The sequence below is a fragment of the Octopus sinensis genome, linkage group LG8 (assembly GCF_006345805.1).
Source record: "Octopus sinensis linkage group LG8, ASM634580v1, whole genome shotgun sequence".
Taxonomy (NCBI): domain Eukaryota; kingdom Metazoa; phylum Mollusca; class Cephalopoda; order Octopoda; family Octopodidae; genus Octopus; species Octopus sinensis.
The window spans coordinates 102,783,861-102,804,427 of NC_043004.1; the positions used below are offsets into that span (position 1 = coordinate 102,783,861).

The window sequence follows — 20,567 nt, forward strand, 5'->3', positions numbered from 1 at the left end:
AATAACATGCACTGTTATTTCACTTTTGCTGTTTAACAACAGTCAGCAAAAAATTCTGGCTGGAATCCCCAAAGATATGGATATTATCTAAGCTGATTTCTTGTGGTCTACCTTCAGATCTCTTGCCAGTTGGTTTTGTCTATAAAATCTGTCCTGCTATTCTTTCGTCAGAGGTTCTACCATATTTACTGGCAGTTGCATCTGGTAGGACTCTTTGGAGGAGGTACCTGAGGACTCTACTCTCACAGCCCTCACAGAAATAGTACAATACAAAGATGGGTGGATGGAACTGTTGACCATCAATCACAGCACATTTATGGTGTATCTCATACTGCACTTATGCATGTGGTAGAACTTAATGCATGTCACCTAATCTTTAAAAAACAAAAAGATTTTTCATTTTCAAACTGAGAAATAAACACCAATGGTTCATAAAATAATATTGTAAAGTCACCATTATAGTCTTAGTGCTAGAGTGTTATTATGTTAGTCCACAGCATTACATACTGCAATGTTATAGTGTTAGCTACTAAAATGTCACTATATTACACATCACAACTACTAAGGATGTATTTAGTATTCATTAAGCAACACTACGTTATAAGCATTATAAGTAAAAAAAAAAAAAGTTTTGTTCTGCACATCCATCTGCAGATTTTACAAGCAACAAAAACAGTTTATAACAGCAAATATGACCATGATGATATTTAAAAATAAGAATGTGCAATGAATTATGAAGAAGGAGAAAATGTGTGTCACAAATGTGAGAGACGAGAGCGAGAGAGAGAGAAAGGTGAGAGAGAGAGAAAAGTGAGAGAGAGAGAGAAAGGGAGAGAGAGAGAGGAGGAGAGAGAGAGAGAAAGGGAGAGAGAGAGAAGGAGAGAGAGAAAGGAGAGAGAGAGAAAGGAGAGAGGAGAGAAGGGAGAGAGAGAGAGAAAGGGGAGAGAGAGATGAAGAGAGAGAGGGAGGAGGAGAGAGATGAGAGAGAGAGGGAGGAGGAGAAAGATGAGAGAGAGAGGGAGAGACGAGGGAGAGAGGGAGAGACGAGGGAGAGAGGGAGTGAGACGAGGGAGAGAGAGAAAGGGGGAGAGATGAGGGAGGAGGAGAGAGAGATGAGGGAGGAGGAGAGAGAGATGACGGAGAGAAAGAGTGAGAGATGACGAAGAGAAAGAGTGAGAGGTGACGGAGAGAAAGAGTGAGAGGTGACGGAGAGAAAGAGTGAGAGGTGACGGAGAGAAAGAGTGAGAGGTGACGGAGAGAAAGAGTGAGAGGTGACGGAGAGAAAGAGTGAGAGGTGACGGAGAGAAAGAGTGAGAGGTGACGGAGAGAAAGAGTGAGAGGTGACGGAGAGAAAGAGTGAGAGGTGACGGAGAAAGAGTGAGAGGTGACGGAGAGAAGAGGTGACGTGAGAGAAAGAGTGAGAGGTGACGGAGAGAAAGAGTGAGAGGTGACGGAGAGAAAGAGTGAGAGGTGACGGAGAGAAAGAGTGAGAGATGACGGAGAGAAAGAGTGAGAGATGACGGAGAGAAAGAGTGAGAGATGACGGAGAGAGAGAGTGAGAGATGACGGAGAGAGAGAGATTGACAGATGAGGGAGAGAGAGAGATGAGAGGACTGCATTGAAATATATAATGTAAACAGATGATACCTGTTAGGTTAGTATTGAATAGGTGATGCTTGGTTGAAGATGAGTTGAAAATAGAATTAGATTCCAGAAAGTTAAGACATTCACTACTGGCAGATGTCTACGATTGGGATATGTAGAACGATGGTTCAAGAAACACATTACGACACACACACACACCACACACACAAAATATGATAATGATGTGATACGAGGATAATATAGTTTGAATTATCAGAGGAGAGATTGAAAAAAAAAAAAAATATATATATATATATATATAGGCGCAGGAGTAGCTGTGTGGTGAGTAGCTTGCTAACCAACCACATGGTTCCGGGTTCAGTCCCACTGCGTGGCACCTTGGGCAAGTGTCTTCTACTATAGCCTCGGGCCGACCAATGCTTTGTGAGTGGATTTGGTAGATGGAAACTGAAAGAAGCCTGTCGTATATATGTATATATATATATATGTGTGTGTGTGTGTGTGTATGTGTTTGTGTGTCTGTGTTTGTCCCCCTAGCATTGCTTGACAACCAATGCAGGTGTGTTTATGTCCCCGTCACTTAGCGGTTCGGCAAAAAGAGACCGATAGAATAAGTACTGGGCTTACAAAGAATAAGTCCCGGGGTCGATTTGCTCGACTAAAGGCGGTGCTCCAGCATGGCCGCAGTCAAATGACAAACAAGTAAAAGAGTAAAAGAGAGAGAGAGAGAGTAAAGAGTATATATATAACTGAATTTCTCATAAAAACAAGAATTAATCAATGCAATGTTTCAGCAGGAGGAAATAAACTAGTAAATGCTATGTGCTGTGACATAATAACGCTTAGCTTTAATGTGAACTCTTAAACTGAACTCATCACCAACATTGCTGTTTACAAGAGCTAAGAGCGTGATGACTAGTTGTCAATAAACACTCCATAATATATCCTATAATGCTTAGAGTGTACAGTATTGATCCGTTGATAAATCTAGCAAATGCATTAGTTGGTCAGCAACAGTTGTTAAGGTTTCAACCAAGCTATACCAGTGCAATGGCAATGAATGTATCAATATTTACTTTTATCACAAATTTCAAATTCATAACATTTTAGCTAAAAGAAAAACCAGCTTTTTTTTTTCCTTGTGCTATGAACTCTTGGAATTGGTGTCTTTCATACTCTCGGTTATAAAAAAACAAAATTGCTTTGTGCTTAAGAAAGAAATCAATAGACATTAGTTTGGTAGGATTTGAATTTACTGTTACAAGTTCAAATCCCACCCAAGTCTGCTTTGATTTTTCCATCACATACCTTTAGGCACAGGTGTGGCTGTGTGGGTTAGAAGCTTGATTCCCAACCATATAGTTTTGGGTTCAGTCCTAATGCATTAGTACCTTGGGCAAGTGTCTACTATAGTCATGGATCAACCAAAGCCTTGTGCATGGATTTTGTAAGCAGAAACTGAAAGATGACCATCATATATGTATGTGTGTGTGTATTTGTTTCTCTTAGTCTTGCCATCACATAACTGTGAATATGTCATTGTCATTTCCAATATTCTATGAAAACTTGTCTGGGCCATGGGTTGATATTACTCTGCTTGGAAACAATTGAAGGTTAGCAACAGGAAGGGCATCCAGCCATAAAAAAATAAAAGACCTATCTCAATGAACTTTGTCCAACCCATGCAAGTATGGAAAAATAGACAATGATACAGATATCTTTCTTCCTTACCAGGCCACAACTAGATTTATTTGCAGGTCAGACAATCACAATAGCTTAATTTTAACTTTCAAAGTTTGGTTATGAAATCTTACATGAAGTTTTAGAATAGCCAAAGACAAAACAGCAGATTTATCTCCACCCAACCAAAATCAGTTTTCTATCTTGATATACAAATATGCTTTGACGAGATTCTTAATATTTTTTTTCTAAATATTTGTGTCTATTTAACAGATCATTGACTATTTTTTTTTTTCTCCAGTCAAATACATGTGTGTATGAAAGGATCAATAAAGACAAATATTCATTGTTTAAATCAGAAACACACAGTCTTCAGTGAATTAAGAATAGGATTATCTTCATTACGTCAGTCAGTAACGGTGGTCAGGCTAACACTGCCTAATTAGATCATACCTCAGTTTCTCTCTATTTGTGGAAAATATCCAAGCAAAACACTGAAATGACTTAAAAGTCCTCTAATTGGCATCCTTTACAATAACTAACAAGAGTATCAGACACTTCCGTAAAACAAAACAGAACAATAACAGGAAGGAATAAGGAAAACAACAACAGAAAGAAAAATAGAGCAAAACAGCCCAAACAATAACATTTTCTTTTCTTTTTTAATACTTTTCTCAAAAGTATGAACAAAACTGTACACAAATTATGATAATAAAATTCTATTATTACCTCCGCCTTAGCAGAGATATATTGTTTTCAGTCATGTTTGTTTGTTTGTCCATGAACAAGATATCTCAAGAATAACTGGATGGATTCAGATGATTAGATTAGAACTGATTAGATTTTGGGATCAATCCGGTACCAGACAAGGATTCTGGATTATTTTTCCTGTTGTTTTACTTAATTTTTGAGAGCAATTGGGTAGTATTCTTGTTTGTGAAAGCAGTCGAGTTTCTTTCAGATATTCTCATTTTAAAAATTGGCAAAATTGTTGAGAGGATGTTGGTGTTGCCTTGGCAGAGGTTTGCACTTTCTGAGTGCTCTTATTATTATTATTATTATGGTACAGGAATAGTTGTGTGGTTAAGAAGTTCACTATGCAATCATACAGTGTCAGATTCAGTTCAACTGTATGGCACCTTAAAAAAGTGTTTCCTATTAAAGGCTTGGACCAATCGATGCTTTACGACTGGAATAGGTAGATGGAAACTATAGTATATACATGAAGTTGTCACTTCCACTGCTTCCCATGAGATTGCCTGAATTATGAATAATGTCGAATTAATCTTTCTGACAAACATTAACAGCCTGTAACTATGTGGTTCTGCAGTTGAATTCCAAGGGAAAAAAAATCCCTTACTTGAAAATTGCCTCAAATATCTATTCAACCAATGCAAGCTTAGAAAAACTGGCATAAAACGAAGAAATACATTGATTCCTAACTAGGTATAAGATCGCCCACTTAAAGGAAGGAAACAGCTGATTATATTGACTCCAGTATCTATTTATATATATTTCATAATATATATTTTGAGAACAATAGTGTTGTTGGCCATAAGTTTCCAACTGAACAATAACTAGTTCACAGCATTTTCAATGGTAAAAATGAAAAGAGAGTGCTCGTGTGATTCAGGTGAAATAACCACTGCAAGGTATTATTTGGTATTATTTTCATAATGTATTGGCTTATTGGCAATATTCACAAGATGCTAACTACATTCACTGATTTATAACAATGAAAAATGCACACTAACATGCACATATATACACAATGGGCTTTCACACAGTTCCCCACACTAACAAGGTAGGCATTGGTCAATCTGAAGCTACACAAGAATACACTTGACCAATACACTGTGCAGTGAATCTGAACTCAATACCATGTTGTTGTAAAGCAAACTTCTAAACCACATAGCCATGGCTGGTACTTATTTTATTGAACACTGAAAGGATGATGATCAAAGTCAGCCCTAATAAGACTGGAACCCAAAGTGCGAAGACAGAAGTACACTAGAAGAGCAAAACATTGCATGGTTTCTTAAACAGATATAAGTCTTAGACAAAATATCTTAATGCAATAATTTCATTTTAACTTTTCAAACGTTCAACATACATGTATATCATCATCATCAAACATTCCCAAATTAGAATGAATAAGGAATTGTTAGTTACTGTAGATAAACAACAAAATTAGGGACATGAAGAATATGGCTAAACTTTGAAGTCGATAGAACAAACCAATAAAAATTAAGAAGCAAATAAGAAAACATAAGTGAAAATTGACAAAATAATTGCAGAGAATTATATCTGATAGAATGAATGGCAAAGTCTGCCAAAAGAATGCTGGGAAAATACAATGAAATATAAAGTATTTTACCAGCATTAAGGATATTTTCCTACCTATTTGTAATGAAGTGTTGTATTCAATGAACAATTGACTGGAAAATTAGCCTGAATGCTTGCAACAGAGGAAACTCCAGTAAAGGCACCAATGGTACAAGGTGCTGGTGTTAAACAGGTTAAGTCTACAACTCAAGTAAGCCATGGTGGGATTTGAACTCAGAAAGCAAAGAGTGACTACAAATACCACAAGGCATCTGACCAGAATTCTTATAGTTCTACCAATCCACCACCTTGGATTGATTCTGAAGATGAAAGGTGAAGTTAACCCGAATGGGATATGAGCACAGAGCACTGGAACAAATACCATGAAGCATTCTATCCAGAACTCTAATAACTGCTTATTCATTGCAGGAAAATTATATACAGGCGGTGAACAAATGTTCAGAGATTAACTATTTTCTGACTCCAAAGAAGAAACTTAGTCAGTCTTGGAATAATACCTTTTAGTTGTGACGGAGATGTATGGTCACCATGAAAGGTCATTAGACATTTGCAGGATTTGAAGGTTTTGCACCAGGTAGGCTCTGGTCAAGCAGACTTATCAAAGATGCTCGATATATGACCATTACATCTTATTTTCAGTATATCTGGCACTACACATCCTATTTATCCTTTTTTTTTTTTAAAGATGGCAAGGTGTCAATTGAAGGCAATCTGGATGCTGTTTCTAATACATTAAGCAACCACATAGAAAATACCCCATTAGCTCAAAACAAGTTAAGTGGAGGTGTAGAGGTACTCTTATTGATTTGTGTAGTTACACGCAGTTTATAGAACAGAAGAAAGTTACTCCTATTAGCTAAAATTTAGAGTTACATATTTAGGTGCAGATATCAAATAACTGGAATTGTGAATTTTAGAAATGAAACTGTTTCTTAAATGGATGATTTTAGAAAAATTGATTATTTAATATAGTTTTGTTACTTGTTAAGTAACTGTCAGTGTTACATCTGATGACCCCAGGCTATTAGTAATCAAATCCTATAAAATGGTTTGTAATGATAATTTCAGTCTACAAATAATGTTGACTTTATATATTAATTGGGACCTTGCTTCTAGTGGTTTACAAGTTATGTAGCACATGACGACTCCCAACCATTGGCAGAGCCACTCCCATTATTTTCAATCACCACAATTATTTCAACAACCAGCTTTACAAACCAAATTTATGTTACTGAATGTAAATCCTTACTATAGTTGTAATTATCTGGCAATTAGGCAGTTATTCTGGTTATCAGCAACATCATTATCAATTACAGCAAGTTTTACAAATGTTTTCTAAATGTGACAAGTTACACAAAAATGCAAATAAAAATGTTTTGTCATAGCCCCTATAAGACTATGCCTGTAAGAACCATCTTCTTTAGATACATTGTTCCAAGTTTTCATTGACTAATCCAAATTTTGTATTCACTTGTATTCCTTATATTAAACGCCCATACTTGTGTAATTAAATTTCATCCATATATCAGACAAAACTTGTTTTAAGCATCAAAAGGTCTTTCAAACTTACTTGTATCTTTTCTGTCTCACAAGGTTTCAAACAAAGTGAGAAACTAGAACTATGCCAACAGTTAACAGCTATGAACTGCAACAGACTTACATGTGAAAGTTGTTGAGGCAAGTGAAAATCAAACCAAATCAAAATCGATGAACATCAATGGAATTTGTATCTTTGTGGTACCAGTGCCGGTGGCACATAAGAAAACCATCCGAACGTGGCCGTAGCCAGTACCGCATCAACTGGCCTCCGTGCCGATGGCACGTAAAAAACACCATCCGAGCGTGGCCGTTCACCAGCCTCGTTTGGCACCTGTGTCGGTGGCACATAAAAAGCACCATCCGAGCGTGGCCGTTCGCCAGCCTCGTCTGGCACCTGTGTCGGTGGCACATAAAAAGCACCCACTACACTCACGGAGTGGTTGGCGTTAGGAAGGGCATCCAGCTGTAGAAACACTGCCAGATCTGACTGGCCTGGTGCAGCCTTCGGGCTTCCCAGACCCCAGTTGAACCGTCCAACCCATGCTAGCATGGAAAGTGGACATTAAACGATGATGATGATGTAGAACTTCTAAAATAAGTGGGTGAGAGAATGGATCCTAAAATCATAGAATACAAGCAATATAAAAATGCATAACAATACAGGAGACCATGATATTCTGGAGAAAATGCTTTCATAAGGTATTTATAAGAGGGGGTTAATGCTGTTGAATGAATTGAAAAACTAGAGAATTAAATGAAGGAATGATGGTTAAGAGTGCTAGCTAGATAGTCGTCGTTTTCAGATATCACTGCTTCTATATGATGCTGCTAAGCAAAGCACCAAATATAGATCTTAAAGTTTGGCACAAGGGCAGCAATTTAGGGAGAGGGAGTTGATTGCATTGCCCCCTCAATACTCAACTGGTACTTATTTTATCAACTCTGAAAGGATGAAAGACAAAGTTGACTTTGGTGGAATTTGAACTCACAACATAAGGATGGACGAAATGGCACTAAGTATTTTGCCCAGCATGCTAACATTTCTACCAGCTCACCACCTTCATAACACCTGATATTGAAATGGAAATATGATAGTAAGTATTAACAAGTAAATGCAATGAAGAACACTGTGTGGAAATGGAAAATATTAAAGTCTGGAGTATAGGCTCTAAGTCAAGATAGAGACAAGAGAAAACTGAAGCAGGATTGGGGGGGGGCGGTCAAATCCATGTGTCAAAATAATAAATGAATGAAAAAAGAGAATAGATAAGGATGTGGTTACCAAATAGAAGACAGTGGAGACATACTAAATATGAACAAAAAGAAGAGTAAGAAGCAGAAGAGTAGGTAAATATATTAACCAGTATGAATATGCAAATGTGCAGACATAATAGTATGTGTATGTGGACATGTGAGTGGTAGAGCCAAGCAGTATCAATGAGTGCTGCTGTACATAACTTTGAGGTCCACTTTGACAAGCTTGCATGGCTCAAATGGAGTTTATTGAGGCAAATTTTCTAGGGCAGGATAGCCCTCTTGTCACCAACCCACATTTCTCCTTATTATATATATATTGCTTGTAGGCGTAGAAGTGGCTGTGTGGTAATTAGCTTGCTGACCAACCACATGGTTCCGGGTTCAGTCCCACTGCGTGGCACCTTGGGCAAGTGTCTTCTACTATAGCTCGGGACAACCAAAGCCTTCTGAGTGAAGTTGGTAGACGGAAACTGAAAGAAGCCCGTCGTATATATGTATATATATATATGTGTGTGTGTGTCTGTGTTTGTCCCCCTAGCATTGCTTGACAACCGATGCTGGTGTGTTTACGTCGCCGTCACTTAGCGGTTCGGCAAAAGAGACAGAATAAGTACTGGGCTTACAAAGAATAAGTCCCGGGGTCGATTTGTTCGACTAAAGGCAGTGCTCCAGCATGGCCGCAGTCAAATGACTGAAACAAGTAAAGGAGTATATATATATAACAAAATAAAACAAAATTAAAAGATTCAGAGATGGAGTGCATTAACACTGAGAAATAGATTTCTGGAACAAATATTTTTTCCAGGAAAGATATCAAGGTGAGATAAAAACTGAAAAAAAATTTGCTACAAAATTTGTCAGCTGTTTCAAAGGTATTTCAACAATTTACCTGGGATTAGTACATGACAGGAAAAGGATTAAGTTTCAATAGAGTACAGTGATATCTGTAAGGGAAACAAGACTGAGGGAACTTTTAGATAGTTACATAGTTTGCGAGAAATAGCAGGTAAATTTTCTTTGACTCGCACTCTGCTGTTTTAAAAAGCAAAATGGTATATTGGACAGTATCGTCCAAGATATACAAAAAAAAAAAAAAAAAAAAAAATTGATAATGGATAGAATATATTTAATCACATCTATTCAATCAAGTATGACCAGGAGCTAAACGACCATAACTAGACTAAACGAAAGACAATAAGGGAGTTTCAATGTGGCTGTTTGAGCTGCTAGAAATAGTTAAATCCCTCATATCACACCATATATATATATATATATATATATATATATATATATATATATGTTTGGTAGCCATGATAAAACTCTGAGTTTCAGATGTCAGGGTGGAAATCCACACCACCATCTCTTCAGTTATCCGGCCATCAGAAAAAATGCTATGAAAATGACCGTTAAACAAAGTGAGGGGAGGGAGTAAAAGGGGGTAAAAATGTTCATTGTATTCCCGTAAGCGCGCATGTCCATACCTACACATGCGCACCCAGTCATTCAAATAGCTCGTGTCTTAATAACGGTCAATCACACAGTAATTTCCCTTTGTTTAACGGTTAATTTCATAGCATTTTTTCCGATGGCCGGATAACTGAAGAGATGGCGGCGTGGATTTCCACCCCGACATCCGAAACTCATGGCTCGAGGTCTCTTTCATTCTTTTGTTGTCTTACCATTTCTATCAAAATATATATATATAAGAAAGGAGGCATTAGATAATATAGTCCCGAATACCTATATTTTAAAACAAGTCAAGGTTGTAACATCACAGATGATCTGAAGTTAATAACAACTACATTAAATATAGATAAACGATGTTCAAAATCTGAACTACCAGCCAATAAAGCTTTTCACTTAAATGATTTATTACTTAGGACTATTAAGAACAGGTGATGGTACAATATGATGTTCATGTCATTTCTAAGGTAATATCATGTAAGCTGAATCTGCCAAACAAATTGCAATTATTTTAAGGTGTAACATTTCCTTCATTGAGTTTGAGAGAAAGAGTTAGGGAGAATAAGAGGGAGAGAGGTACATAGTAAAGGGATAGAGATAAGAGGACACCATACCAAAAAAGAAGAGAAAGGTCAAGAAAGAGAGACTTTGATTACTTCTGACCATTTGAAGTATGGAAGATTATAAAGACCCAAAAGATAGAATGCAGTAAAGATCTGAACTATGCAAAAGCGTAAAAAAGAAAAATTGATCCATTGTAAAGAAATACCAACTCAAAAAAGTGCAATCACAACAGACAATCCCAAGAGATGACTGAGATGGTAATAGACAATTGTGCCAGCCAGATTGCAAGGAAAGTAGCTATTATGTACCAGATGGTTAGAGCAATGAATCCAACCACACTATGAATGACTAACAGAACATGTCCATATGTATTTAGTTTCCTTGTGAAATTAGGTTATGAAGTTAAGCCACGTTTGGTGGAGGTGGTAGTGTTGTTGATGGCTTTGAATGAGGATCAAACTGATTACTTTTTGCTATGATAGCAGCTCATCAGGATTCTGTCTTTCTCTTTCTTGTTTCTTTGGTTACCTTTCCAAGTTGTAGAGCATTAGAAGTAGAGAGTGGTTTAATGAAATGCAAACTGAATTCTCTCAAGGATAATTTATATAATTAAGCACAGGCATGGCTGTGTGGTAAGAAGCTTGCCTCTCAACCATTTGATTCCAGGTTCGGTTCCACTGTGTGGCACCTTGGGCAAGTGTCTTCTACTATAGCCTCCAGTCAACCAAAACCTTATGACTGGATGTGGTGGATGGAAACTGAAAGCAGCACATAGTGTATGTGTGTGTGGATTGTGTGTGTCATTGTGTCTGCCTTTGTCCCACCACTATTACCACTTGACAACAAGTGTTGATGTATTCATATCCCCATAACTTAGCAGTTAGGCAAAAGACACTGATAGAATAAGTACCAGGCTTTTTTTTAAACGAAAATTAAGAACTGGGATCGATTCATCCAACTAAAATTTTTCAAGGCAGTGCCCTAGCATGGTCGCAGTCTAAAGACTGAAACAAGTAAAGGATAAAAGATAATGATGTTACAAGGTTTATGGCCTGTCAATAATCATTACCGTACCCGATATAACATGGCATATGAATAAATATCTAAACAATTATCCAGCAGTTTGGGAAGTGGGAAGTAAATAAATCCTGACAAGCAGGAAAATAAAAATTAGTTGGTTTAATTCTCATTTTATGTTATTGCAAAAGCAAAAGCTAACCATAGGGCCTAATTTTACAGTGCATCTAATAATATGTGGATATGAACCTATAAACATATTTATGTATTAGCCACACTGCATTAGAAAGCATCCTCATAATATATACTATACATTGGTATATGCTACTTTGTGTACCATCTCATCAGCTACCAAAATGAGTATAAAGTTCTAACTACAATAAATATTTGCTAGTAGAAAAACTACTTAAAAACCAACCTAATGGCAACTGATTATTACACAGTAAATGTAACAGGCGCATGTGAAGGTTGGTTCAGTGGTTATAGTGTCGGTCTTACAATCATGAGGTTGTGCATTTCATTCTCAGACCAGGATGTGTATTGTTTTTGAGCAAGACACTTTATGTCATGTTGCTCCAGTTCACTCATCTGTAGAAATGAATTGCGAGGTCACTGGTGCCAAGCTGTATCAGCCATTGCCTTTTCCTTGGACAACATTGGTGGCAAGGAGATGGGAGACTGGTATGCATGGGCGATTGCTGGTCTTCCACAAACAATCCTGCCTGGACTTGTGCCTCGGAGAAGAACTTTCTAGGTGCAATCCCATGGTCATTCATGACTGAAGTGGGTCTTTACCCTTTAAATGTAACAGCCAAATCTCTTACAAACAGCACCTTACAAAATAACACATTGCATAAAGAAAAGACACATTAGACAATGTGGTGCCTTTTTTGCTTTGCTTCTTTTTTTTTTATACCACTCAGAAATAGAAGGGTAGCATTCATGACCTTTTTTTTTCCAGGACTTCTAAGATAGGTGAGAGAAAGAAAGTTATCCTCAAATTGGAGACCTAACCTGAATGCTTGCAACATTGAGAGCTCTACTAAAGGCACCCAAGGACCAGGTAATGGTATTAAACCAGATAATGGATCAAGTCTACCACCAAGAACTCACAGCCTTGAAAACAAAATGGACATAGCAGAAATAACTTTGATAAGCCTGCTCAATTGGTGTTGTCAGAGGGCTAAACAACATTACAAAAGCAATGACGCCATCTACTGTGTAATTATACACATTTCTCTCACAGAAAATATATACCAGCTGCTTCCATTAACAATTTAACCCACTGAGCATTCAGATCATTCTGCCAAATGTAACACTTATTTATTCACGTTATTTGGAATTAATCATTCATTATCTCATAGCTTTGATATTTCCATGTGATTTTATTTTTTTTAAATGACATTGTAGGGTAGATGTGAGAGGCTGGATCTCATCAGTCTTAACATAAAACAGGTAGAATGGTTGGGCTGGATATGACCAGTTTTCAATGCTAAGGGGTTAAAACAACATCAGAGATTTCCAGACCATTAAGAAAGGCGCAAAAAAAAAATGTGGCTACTTAAGAAAATGATGTGAGTCAGTTAACCAGAATGGAATGGATGATTACAACTACTACTAATATAAGTAACACAAACAACAGCTGTGATGACAATAACAATTGCTTCACACGATTAATTTGAAAGAGTCTTGATTTTAATCTCAATCAAATGGTCTGGGAGTGATATAGATCAGAAATTTAGTAATTAGATTCCTACATTTTAAAAGAATTCCTAAGCTCATCCTACTTACTATTTCTTGTTTGTGGCTTAGTCAGAGGGAGAAAGGCAAGGCTGGAAAATAAAAGAGAGGAAGTACTACAATTAAGATATTCACAGACTAGAGACCTACCCTAAATACTCATAATACAAGAAACTCACTGAAGGTACCCACAAGTCAGGTAAGTGGTGGTGGTGGCAGTATTAATCTATTCAACAGGTTATTGCACAGTTTCTGGTGACCAAATTTCACTCAAGGCTTTGGTCAATTTGAGGCTACAACTGAAAAAGACACTTGTCAAATATGACACAGTGGGGTCAAACACATAATGACAGGATTCTAAAGTGAACCTCTTAACTACATGGCCATGTCCGAGTCTGTAGTATATATTCTAGCCATGATCATCCCACAGTAAATTTACTACTACTACTACTGTTAGTTTTCTGTTGTTCCTTTTATGTAAGAGTTGCATGCCCCACTAATGTTAAGTCAATTTGGTCACATCTTCCTTTCCCATTCATTTCAATCTTCACCAATACACTGATGATGAAACATCTCAGATCACAGTTAATTATTATAATACTTCTTCAGATGATACACATGGCAAGTGACATTTACATCTTTGGCCTGTTTTCTCACTCTCAAAGAAATTATTTGAAATTCGAATTTCAAATAACATCAAATAGCATATTCACCAGGACTGTGTGTGTATAACTTAGTCAAGAGTGATTAGTGTTTAGAAGTTGAAAGATATTTAAGGACTTTCTACCTTTATTGGTTATTTGGTATCAATGTAGTTACTGCCATATGAAGAAGGCTACACTGTTGTTCAGCTTCTTTGAGTGAGAAAACAGGCCAAAAATGTAAATGTCACTTGCCATGTGTATATATGACATACAAAGTGTACCAAAAATTCTTTTATTTGACCTCCAATGTGCCTTGTTTGAGAACCACAAGCATAAAGGATGTCCTGTTGGCTCAACAACTATCATTTTATTCAGTGGATATTGTGTGTGTGTGTGTGTTTATATATATATATATATATACATACATACATATTACCATCATCATTTAGCATCTGCTTTCCAAGTTGGCATAGGTCAGATGGTTTGACTGAAACTGGTAAGCTGGAAGACTGCACCAAGTTCCAATCTGATTTGACATGGTTTATACAGCTGGATACCCTTCCTAATGCCAACCATTCCAAGAGTGTAATGGGTGTTTTTTTACATGACACCAGCATCAGCCATGACTACAATTTCACTTGGCTTGACAGGTCTTCTCAAGCTCAGCATATCACCAAAGGTCCCAGTCACTTGTCACTACCTCTATGAGGCCCAAAGTTTGAAGGCTGCTTTTTACATGCTACTGACATGGGCGCCGGTTACATGACACTGGCATTGGCCATGACTACGACTTCATTTGGCTTCTCGGGTCTTCAAGTACAGCATACATGTCATTGCCTTTGTGTGGTCGAACATTTAAACGTTATGCTTCACCACATCATCCAATAATTCCTTGTCTTGCAAGTTGGTTACCTTGCCAGTGCTGGTGCCACATTAAAAGCATCCAGTCCACACTGTAACATGGTTGGTGCTTGAAAAGCATCCAGCTGTAAAATTCATGCCAAAACGAACCTCACCTGTGTTAGAGCCACGTAAAAAGCACCAAGTCCACTCTGTGGAGTGGTTGGTGCTAAGAAGGGCATCCAGCCGTAAAATCTCTGCCAAAACAGACACAGTAGCCTAGGGCAGATTTTCTACCTGACTGGCTCCTGTCAACCGTCCTTCCCATGCATGCATGAAAGACAGACATTAAATAATGATGATGATATATGTATTTAATTTCAATACTCTTGGAATAAATATACACTTCAAAGAAAAGACAACAGGTATTGCAGCCCTAAAACATCATAATGCACACCTGCAAAATATCTAAATAAAAGTATTGATGTTAATGAGATCTTCTTTACAGAAATGAGGAAACAAATTACAAAACTGACAAACAATTGATGACTAAATAATCATGAAACTTATAAATACCAGACTAGAACAATATTTGTAAAAATATCAAGAGGCAAAACTGCACTCTCCAGAACACAATGTTTCTTCCAACAGACTCTTAGAGATGCCCGCTATAAGATTAAATAAAATGCCTTTTATTTAGTCTTGGAGCCAAAACAAACAGCTTTTACAGTTTTCTCCCAAACAGATGACATCTGTCAGTTCTTGTTCGAGAGTTTGATACTGGTAGGAAAATGTTGACAGGGAAGGAATTTCGGAGAATGAAATCGAAGGAAAATATTGAGCAAACTGTTTAAGGTAAGGTTTGGGGAGACAATAAAGACAAGACACTGAAATGAATAAGAAAAGGAAAATATGACCACAATAAGGAGAGGTAGGAGTATGAGGTGGGCTGAGACACAGTAAGTACATCACTTACTGCAGGGTCAGAGGAGTAGCAGTGAGTATAGGGGCAGTAGAAAAGACAGAAACACAACAAATGGACAAACTAGAGTTAGTAAAAGTGAGAAAATTTTAAATGAGACGACATATTTTTAAATGTATCCTTGAATGTTTACATGTGTAACAGCTCCAGTCCCAAATGTATGAGCAATGCTCTAGTGTAGGTCACACATTTTATATCATATATATATATTATATATAGCCAGACAATTAACATACTTCATTAATAAACCCAATCAGCTGTCAATTCAGTAAGTCCTAATTAATTTTCTTTATTACATTCACACACTTGTACACACTCTAATGAAAGTAGTTCTTGTCAACTTCCAAGGATGTATTTTAATGTTTTTCAGACAACAGTTTGTCTAAATTTACATTCTATGTTCCATGATGTTAAAAATATAAGGTTGATTTTAAAATTATTTTATGCTTCTGACTCCCACCAGAACAGGACAGCTGATCAATTCAAAAATAAGTGTTTTTTTAAATATTACCTTTATTTTTTACTAAGACCTGATTGTGTTTCATGGAAATTATACCACAACCTCCCTCTTTGTGCCTAACCAAGCTGATTACAAAGTCTTCAGTTGGAACTTGTATTAATAATGCAAAATAATCATTATTTTCTTATCTAAATTCAATCATCATCATCATTTTTATATTTATTTTGTTCATGTTAACATGTCTCGGAGAAAATTTCCCCAAATATCAATCCAATAACATCCTATCAGTGAGGTACAGAAGAGACAGAGAGAAGGGCTTATTAAAAGTAATTTGAACAAGATCTTTCACTAAAAATTCTCTGTGAATGATAACTAACTCTTAGAAACATCCTATGTAACAAGATAGGGACACCAAAACTTGCACCAACTCTAATATCACTATGTAGCTGAGAGATATCTCTTTCTCTCTGCATGATAAAAATAATAATCCTTTCTAATTTAGGTACAAGGCCAGCAATTTTCAGAGGTTGGGGTTATTTGACTTTATTGACCCCAGTACCTGACTGGTATTTTATTTTATTGATCGTGAAAGGACACAAGCCAAACTTGATCATGGCAATATTTGAACCCAGAAGAAATACCACAAAGCATTTCTTTCAACACTGATAATTCTACTAATTCACCACCCTACAATATTAACAAAAGTAACAGCTAATTTATTACAGTTTAAGTCAAGGGAAGGTTTCAACTCAAAACTGAAAACTTACAAAACAACCGCAATGGTTGTCTGCTTACAGAAATTGAACTAAGCCAGCCCAAGGTACCTAATTAAAGTAACATGACTTGGGTCATTAAAATACAGTTTCTTCTTGAAGGTCATATCAAGGGTAATAATGACATGGAAACAGTTAAGCTATTCAGATAGTAGACCAACATACTAGTGATTCAACTAAACTATCTTTGGTGTTTGCTGGAAACTAACCTTAATGGTGATCACCAACGAGTACTAAAAACCTATCAAGTCATTCTAGTAATCTGTTCCTCATTGTTGACCTAGTCTGATAATTCTATCGATAACAAGCTTTGTAACAGATCTAATTTAATAAACTATATGTGTAGGCATGGCTGTGTGGTTAAAAAGTTCACTTCACAGCCATGCAGCTTCAGGTTCAGTCCCACTATGAGCAGCTTAAGTGTCTTGTATCATAATTCCCGTGCAACCAATACCCTGAGTGCCAATGTCTTGAGAGTGAATTTGGCACAACCATATATGCATCTTGGTATTTGTTTCCTACTACTTCGCAACCAGTGTTGGTTTGTTTGTGTCCCCAGAGTTAAGCAAGCTTAAAACAAGTACTTTCAGCCAAACTGATCAACTAAACCCTTCGAGACAATGCCCCAGCATGGTCACAGTCCAATGACTAAAACAAGGAAAAATGATAAAAGAATAATCAAGATATAGGTTATCAGTATTAACAAGGTTAGAGATTTCATTATATCTAACTAAACACTATAGAACACAGTTGAGAAGGAGGTGGAGTTTTGCTATTGATAATCATGATTAATTTTCTAATCAGCTAAAATAATTGTCAAAAAGACAGTTTGTTGTTAGAGAATTAACAACAAATTGTCTTTGTAAAAAAACACAAAACAAAATGATTTCATTACTAATCCACTTTTAAGTCAGCAATACCAGCATATTAATGGCCATATTTATATCTTGCTATTGTTATAGCTAAGAAAAATAAGTAATGTATTTGAGTTTAAAGACAAAAATGAGTTTCTAATTTGTTTCAGTCACAGGACTGCAGCCAGGCAGGGACACTGCCTTGAAGGGTTTAGTCAAACAAATCGCCTCTGATAGTTACTCTATCAATCTCTTTTCCTGAAAAAAAAACTAACTTACAGGGATGCAAACAAACCAACATTAGTTGTTAAGCAGTGGTGGAGTACAAAGACACACACACATTTATACAATGGACTTCCAACGTTTGTCTACCAAATTCACTCACAAGGCATTGGTAGGCCAAGTCTATAGTACAAGACACTTGTCCAAAGCGTTATGCAGTGGGGCTGAACCAGAAACCACATGGTTACAAAGCAAGCTCCTTAACCACACAGCCCTGCCAGTGCCTTATTTGGGAAATATAATAACTTACAAGGGGCTAAAATACCATTCCTCTGGTTCTTAAGTCAATATTTTAAACTATCAAATCTATCTTAAGAGAATAAAGATTGTTCAATATTTAAAAAGACAAGGGCAGCATATTAGAATTCTTGGAGTATCACATAAAAATGCCTTGTGGTATTTTGTTGTAGCACTTCATGTTCTAAATTCAAATCTGAGGTCAATTTTTACCTTTCATCCTCCTGAGGTTTCAATAAAGTTCCAGCCACACTCTCTAAATTGTGTCCATGTTAGACATCAGTATTTTCTTTCATATCCCTACTTAGTTGAAGGACCTTGTCTTGTGGGTACTTAGTGACCTCACCAGTGCTGGTGCCATGAATAAAAAGCACCCAGTACATTGTGAAGTAGTTGGCATTAGAAAAGACATCAGCTGTAGAAGCAATGGCAAAGCAGATATTGAAGCCTGGTGCAGCCCTGTTTGGTCAGTTCATGTTGAACTGTTCAACCCATATGCCAGCATGGAGAAAAGATGGTAAATGATGATGATGATGACTTCTGATCTTATCTTCATCAGTTATTTCATTTCTCAATGTGTTACACAGTATTAAAAAGAATCTGAATAAGGAACTTTTCTTTCTAAACTGAGGCTTAACAGCATAGTAATCCATCAGGGCATTGACACACAAGGCTAATAGACAGAAGACAAAATAATCTTATTAACAACAATACATTTCAGACATTTAGACTCCGGCAACTTATTTTTACTGGATATAGATGCAGAGCAGTCTATCAGCTTCCTTTAAAATACCAATATTGCCTTTTCAGCTAAACACCTAACCTATTTAGCTATCTCAAATTTGACAACATATTAGTTGAACAGATTGCAAGCTATATAGAAAAAACTCTAAGACAAAGTTCAATATGAACCAAAATTACAGATTGAAAATATCTTATTGAGTAAAAGGTGATAAAAATTATGTCAGAGATTAAAATGTCACTGATATCAAGATATCAAAAGCCAAGAATGGCTATCAAAGTTATATTTTACTAAAAAGCATTTTGTGTGAAGCAAAACACCAAAGATTATGAACAGCTGACAGGGAACTTGAGAACTTAGTGATGAACAGGTTCTGGAGTGATAAGACATTCAAGCTAGTTGACAAGTCCACCACATAATCCTTAGGAAAGGATTTTGACTATATTTGTACACCCTATTTTGTCAAAGGCTAATATCAAATCACTAACATCAAATACAATCAGTTCTACCATGGAGACCGTTTCTGTGATATAAAAGAAAGTTATCATTGGATATAAATTAATGAAATTCCTATTAGGATCACTAGGGAAAGGTCAAAATTTAGATTGTTGTCCAAAGTAGTTGTTAATGATGCTTTAATTACATTAAAGGTGGTAGAAATTGGTGTTCTATAAAGCAATTGTTGAAGGCGTGTGGCTCAGTGGTTAGAGTGTCGAGCTTACGATCGTGAGGTTGTGAGCTCGAATCCCGGACCGGGCTGCGTGTTGTGTTCTTGAGCAAGACGCTTTATTTCACGTTGCTCCAGTTCACTCAGCTGTAAAAATGAATTGCGACGTCACAGGTGCCAAGCTGTATCGGCCCTTGCCTTTCCCTTGGACAACATCGGTGACGTGGAGAGGGGAGGCCGGGATGCATGGGCGACTGCTGGTCTTCCATAAAACAACCTTGCTCAGACTTGTGCCTCAGAGGGTAACTCTCTAGGTGCAAACCCATGGTCAGTGTCTGACCGAAGGGGGTCACCACCATAAAGCAATTGTTACCAAAGGATCTTACTTTTGGTTTATGGAAGTACACAGCTGTTAGCTTCCATGAAAGTAATATCTGCAAGCAGCTATATGTCATTCAGTTGGGTGGCCACTTTTTAGATGCCATTTAAAGGGTGGAACAATGAGGATGGAACAGTGGAAACTTGTTTTTCATGAGACTGGAGATTAATGCTGTCATTTAACACCAGATTAGTCTTTACTGAGCAGACCTATCATCAAAAGCGTTCTGGCCATGACCACACCACCTTTTGGTATGACTTTTGGAAAAGTAGAAAAGTATGAAGATCAACATGCCAGGGAAGATTGTATCATGTTCAAAGTTCAAATAAAGTAGGTTATTTACTAAAGCCATACAAGATAAAATTGGTTAGAAATTAAAAATTCTAAGACAACTGCAAGTAATGTTAGTGCCAACATATTTAAAATACAAAATCAGAATCAATAAGCAGTGAGAAAAAATATTAGTCAACAACTAATATCATTTAAATTTTCAGC

At 36.8% G+C, this 20,567-nt stretch overlaps 1 protein-coding gene across 4 annotated transcripts in view; it reads right to left on the minus strand.

Moving 5' to 3' along the window:
* Positions 1-20,567, minus strand: part of LOC115215067 (EH domain-containing protein 3) — a 100,376-nt gene that overhangs the window by 70,040 nt on the left and 9,769 nt on the right. The gene's annotated exons all lie outside the window — the stretch shown is intronic.